Below are 6,326 nucleotides of genomic sequence, written 5' to 3'. Positions count from 1 at the left end.
CAGCCCCACTTCCAACAAGGCAAGCAGTCAGCAGTTGCCCCCAACTCCCTGGCAGCACCCGGGAGTGGGAGGAGCCTGCTGGAGAGGCTGCCTGGGTGCCACCGTTCCTTGTTGTTTCCACTGACTTCCGCAGGTTCCCTCATTAAGCAAATCCAGCTCCTTGACCAGGTATGCAAAGCCCTTCCCTGCGGATCCAGCCTGGGCTGTCTCTCTTCCCCAACATGATGTCCGGTGAAGTCAGCTGTCCCGGGACAGGTCACAGTGAAACCCACCTGTTTGCCTTCACCCAGGCTCTGGAAAGATGCCATTTTTTCCCGCTGTGTAGAGCAGTGTTACGCCTGGGGCTCTGGGAACCAACCAGCATAGGCTGTCGTGGGGGTCCTGCTCGGGAACGATATGTGCAGGGAAATGTGGGTGCCTGGGCAAGGCTCAACTGGAGGAGACACTGACACGGATTCTTAGGACTTGCCTGCCTTCTCTTTCTTCCCTAAAACTAAAACTTTCCTTTATTGTTTTGAAGAAAAAAATTGTTCTTGCTTAATTCCTCAGAAAGACTGAAGCAGCCACCATGACACTTGCTTTCACCGTAATTCAAGAAAGTACTAACAGCTTGTGTGCACAGGCCAGGAACTAGGCGAAATGCCCATCTCTGACCACGTTTAATCCGTGGAAATTTCACAGGTTAAATCTCTCTTCAGAAAAACAGGTTATAGGTTATTTCTTAGTACTCCACAATGCAGGTCCTTCCTCCTGGACCCCTGTTTTCCTTACACCTCTGATGTCCCCCCACCCCGCCGTGAGCATGCAGCCCACCTCCAACCCAATTCTGCTGCTCCCCTCTACTCTGAGATTAAGTCACTTAGAGTAGTGGTACCCTGTGACTTAAGCTGTCCCTCCTGCTTTACTCTCTTTTCTGGGTGACTGGCGGACAGAGCAGTGACCTACTCTGAGGTAGACATGGCAGAGAGCAGGTGCCTAGAGGTCATTATTGGATTAGGATTCATGAAGGCCATTCCCTTCCAGATGTGCTTCCCATGAGCAGGGAAAAGGTCTTCTCTGACCTGCCCCAGAAACCGTTCCCAGGCCTCTAGCCACCCATTCTCTGTCCAGGACAAGGCTACCCTTGTTTCCTGGCAGGACTGTGGATCTGTGTGGAGGTCCACTGTGACACAGGACTGTGGGTCACAGGCGCGCCTAGGAAGAGAGCTGGGCACATGTACTCGGATTCCTGTCCCTGCTGTGGTTCTTGAGATCCGCTTGTAAGTCTCCTGCCGAGCCAGGGACTCGATCACAGAAGCCTCCACAAGCCGATAGATGCTTCGGAATACTCACACTAGGGGACTGATGTGTTGGTTTTCCTATATGCTCATAACATGTGTCCCTTTTGGGGGTGTGCGTGTGTCTTCTCTGTGTGCCCCTGATGGGGGGTGAGAACAGGGTTCTTGGGGACGCTTTTCTCACACCGAGAGCACTTGTAGGGCTTCTCCCCAGTGTGCGTCTTCTGCTGGGCATGGACGAGGGAGCTGTTGTTGAAGCTTTTCCCACATGGGCACAGGGCTGGGGGCTCCGCCCACTGTGGACTTGCCAGTGAGCACTGAACTGGGAGCTGTTGTTGCATCTCTTCCCACAGACGGTACACTGATAAGGCTTCTCCCCGGTGTGGGTCCTCTGGTGGACAATGAGCCTGGAGCTCTGGTTGAAGCTTTTCCCACATTCCCCGCAGCCATAGAGGCACTATGGCTACCACTCTCTCCACTGTGTGCGTCCTTAGGTGCGCAGAGAGCTTGGAGCCCTCACTGAAGCCTTTCCCGCATTCACCGCACTTGTGAGGCTCCTCTCCTGTGTGGACTCTGGTGCCGAATGAGGTAGGAACCTTGGCTAAAGCTTCTCCCACACTACTGGCACTTAAATGTTTTTCCCAGTTCGGGGAGTGGCTGGGGGCGACAGGGAGAGCCCTGAGAGTCGTCTCCCCCGCTCAGGAGACGTGCACAGGCCTTCTCCCCGGCCCAGGGTGCCTGCTGCCTCCTGTCCTGGGACGGGGGTCTCCCGCCCGCTCCCCTGGAGAACATGCATGTTGCCCTCCTGGCTCAGGCTCACCCTTCTGGTCTCTTCTGGGCTCAGAGTTTTCCCTAGACTTTCTCCACACGGCCTTCCTCACTTCTGCTTGCCCCGAGTCATCCGTTTTCTTATTCTCTCTTTTAGCGTGTGTGTGTGTGTTTTATGTCAAGACCTGAGGGAACAGAAAGACCTGGGGCTGTGAAGAAAGAACAGGACAACGAGAAAAGTCGCAGTTAAAGCACCATAAGGGACAAATACATAAATGGAATTTTTTTTTTAAGATTTTATTTATTTGACAGATGGAGATCTCAGGTAGGCAGAGAGGCAGGCAAAGAGAGAGGGGGAAGCAGGCTCCCTGTTGAGCAGAGATTCCGATGCGGGGCTCGATCCCAGGACCCTGAGATCATGACGTGAGGCAAAGGCAGAGGCTTTAACCCACTGAGCCACCCAGGTGCCCCTGTAAATGGAATTCTTCATGGGATTCAGCCTTGTGCTAAGTAACAGTCTAAGTGCATTTTCCAGTTTACTATGTTCACGGTCCAAACCCTGTGGTCGTGAGGAAGAAACCTGGAGATCCCATGTACTGTTCTATGCTGTCTTTTTTTTTTTAAGTTATTATTTATGAGAGAGAGAAAGCAAGTTATGTACACTGGCGAGGGAGTGGGACAAACAGGTTCCACACTGAGCAGGGAGCTCGACATGGGGCTCAATCCTAGGACCCTGGGAACATGACCTGAGCTGAAGGCAGATGCTCAACCAGCTGAGCCACCCAGATACCCCCTAAATGTAATTTCTCCCAGGATTCAGCTTTTTGCTAAATACTAGCCTAGTTTCATTCTCTGATTTTAGTATTTACAAACTCCTAACCCTGGTCTCACAGGAAAATCACCCCTAGATGCCACTACTGTCCTATACTACCCCTCTTTTTCATAGATTTTATTTATTTATTTTTGACACAGAGACAGTGTGTGCACAAGTAGGCAGAGCAGCAAGCAGGGGGAGAGGGAGAAGTACATCCCCGTTGAGCAGGGATCCTGATGCGGGACTCGATCCCAGGACCCCAGGATCAGGACAGGAGCCAAGGCACACGCTTAACTGACTGAGCCACCCCGGCGCCCCTATACTGTCTCTTTTTGGATGTTCAGACACGGTGACCCATCTGAGGCCAAGAGGCCAGCTCTGTTTGTGCCAGTCTGTCCCCAGGTCTCACCTCCACTGTCAACGGCCTCACCGCCAGCAGCTAAGTAGCAACAGGCTGCCCTGAGCTTGGCGGAAACGAGGGGAAAGTGTGCTGCAGGGATGCGGCCAACACACACTCCGGTCAGGACAGGAGGGCATTGCTGGAGCAGGAAGGAAGGGGAGAGAGTCCGGGCTGGAGGCCCACAGTGGTCTGAGGAAGCCAAGGACGGTAGCTGTAACACCATGTGCTCTGTGAGAGAGGCCAGCGCAGGTGGACCTGGGCTGCGGAGGGGACGGGGAAAAGCCGCAACGCTGAGTGCCATCGGGGCTGTGGGCTCGCAGCAGTGGAGGCAGCGCCCTCTTGATGGCAGAGTGACAGCCTCTGCGGGGACTTCCCTGTCCCCTGGCTATCAGAGCCAAGAGTCCTACCTATTCCATATGGGAACAAGATCAGCAGGTCCCGTCTCCTACCTTCCCGGCCAGTTTCCTGGAAGTCCCCTTCATCCCCGGCCACGCCGTCCGCCCAGGACCCATCTCCAGTTGCTGTGGGCTTCCCGTTCTGCCAACTCAGCTCTCCGGATTCCGCAGCCCTTCCCTCGTGTCCGGGAACAGCATGGCTCGCCACCTTGGGTGCAGAGGCCCAGGAACTTGACCGAGCACCCACTGCCTCATGAAGGACACAAGGCTCCGGCACACGGCCCACCCCCACCTCCCAGCACCTCAACCGCAGACTGCTGAACTCGGCACAGGACAGCTCTGGGGCCCGCAGAATGCCTTGCTCCCAGAGACGTCCTGCCACCGCCCTGTAGGTCTTGCTGTGCTGACAAGTCCAAGTTCCTCATGAAGGGTCCCAGAGGATGGCCAGGAGGGTCTTGATCTCCTGTCACAAATGCATACACTTGGGCCCCACCTGCACCCACTGTATCTGAAGCTGGGGATGTGCTTGAACACGCCCCCTAGCGGAGTCTCAGAGCCCCCTAGTCCCCTCAGAGTGGGGACCACGGCCATAGCCAGTGGCCTCTGTGTGGTGAGAAGCTCCTTCCAGCAGATTGTTGGTATAATAGCTGTTTATTTAAAAAAACAACAACAAAAAAACAAAAAACAAAAAACAACGAACTGCTTCATTCTAAAGCTGTATATGCAAATTACAGAAAAAAACATGTTTCATACGGGGTGGGGGAGGCTTTAAGCCCCACCACCTAAAGATGACCCTCATCCTCCTAAAAATACCACAGTAACTCAAGCCTTTCATTTCCCCCAGGCCAGCATAATATATACTGTCCCAGAAATCCATCTGCAGGAATTCTAGTATGGAAGTGGTTCATTCTGTGGACGTATTAACGGAACTTCAGGGAACATACACAAGTCTGATCGGGAGGAGCTTCCAGTGCGAGGGACCTAAGCCTGAAGCCAGGGTGAGCAGCAGGAGCGGGCCTTGGCACGCGGTAAGTCCTGCCCCTTCACATTCAACCCCACAGCCTCAGCAACCACACACCGGACGGCAGGGACGTTCCCAAGGATTCTAAGAAAGTAAATACTGAGATTTATAATGATACACTGATTGTTTCATCTGCTTAGAAACACTACTGCAGATACACTTGTTCGACAATTTTCTGTTTCACGTAAACAGCATGAACAGGTCATGTTTTTCTGTAGGACTTGGATTAAATAAAGAGCTGGCTTTTAAAAGGGAGTAGGTGTGCCTGGCTGTCTTCAGTCAGAAGAGCATATGACTCTTGATCTTGTGGTTGTGCGTTCGAGCCTCGTATCAGGTGTCGAGATTACTTACATAAGTAAGATTTCTTTTTTTTTTTATTTTATTTATTTATTTGACAGAGATCACAAGTAGGCAGAGAGGCAGGCAGAGAGAGAGGGGGAAGCAGGCTCCCTGCTGAGCAGAGGGCTCGATCCCAGGACCCTGAGATCATGACCTGAGCCAAAGGCAGAGGCTTTAACCCACTGAGCCATCCAGGCACCCTGATTTTTTTTTTTTTAAAGATATTATTCATTTGTCAGAGCACAAGCGGGTGGAGAGGCAGAGAGAGAATCAGGCTGCCCACTGAGCAGGGAGCCCGATGCAGGGCTCCATCCCAAGCCTGGAATCATGACCTGAGCCAAACACACATGCTTAACTGAGCCATCCAGGTGCCCCTAGGGGTGCTGGTCATACAATGCTGTGAATATTTCCTCAGACACGCCCTGCGTGCCTCCTGTCCGCACCGCGGTCCCTGTCTAGCACGTCAGCTGCTCATTTCTGTCGAGCAGTTACCCAAAGTAGCTTTCTTTCTTCACCTGTCATCCGCTTCCCCATGGAGTGTGGCTCCTGCAGGCCAGGGACAACGCCTGTCACATTCACTGTGAAATCCCCAGTACGTGGCAGGCACTCAGAGCCCCCTGCGTCTGTTATGTCCCAAGCTTTTAACTGGCCCTTAGTGAGCGAGGGGTGGTAGGCAGAGGCGGCCGGCGTCCTGACGCGTGCTACCAACCTGCTCTGCTCCCTCTCCCCTCCGCTTCCTGCTCTGCCCGTCCCATCCCAGACAGGTTTCAGGTAACTCTTTTAACCCCGACATTCCTGTACCATCTCACTCCTGTGAAGAGCTTGGCTCTGAAATGGTGGTGGCCACGAGGGAGAGACCGGCCCCACAGAGAGAGGCCAAGGGAGCCAGGAGCAGGAGGACTATCAGATGTAGCGGCTCCCGCTGGTTACCAACCCAGTCTCTAACTCTGTCCACGTGCTACTGCTTGGCCTTCTCTGCTCCCTCCTAGTGGTTAGTAATTGTCCCGATGCCCTGGATCCTTCAGGAACTTCCTCAGCCTGGACCCTCATGTCCCCACCACACGGTTCTGCCTTCTCCACATTATGTCAACACCGCTCTTCCTCCCGCAGCCCGAGGATACGTCTGTCTCCTCACTGGGGTCACGGGCATCTCCCGTTCCAGGCATGTAGTCTCTGCACCCAGCGAGCTGCTTCCTGTTGACTGCAGAGGGGCTCAGCCTACAGCGTCCCTCTGGCCCACACTCCTCCTCTACTCTGTGCCTCTCCCAGACTTGGGATTGGGATCTCAGTTGCCTTCTTCCCACAAACTCCT

This window comes from Mustela nigripes, chromosome 11, assembly GCF_022355385.1.
Source record: "Mustela nigripes isolate SB6536 chromosome 11, MUSNIG.SB6536, whole genome shotgun sequence".
NCBI classification, from domain to species: Eukaryota; Metazoa; Chordata; class Mammalia; order Carnivora; family Mustelidae; genus Mustela; species Mustela nigripes.
The sequence above is the reverse complement of the archived record's forward strand: the minus strand, read 5'-3'. Positions refer to the sequence as shown.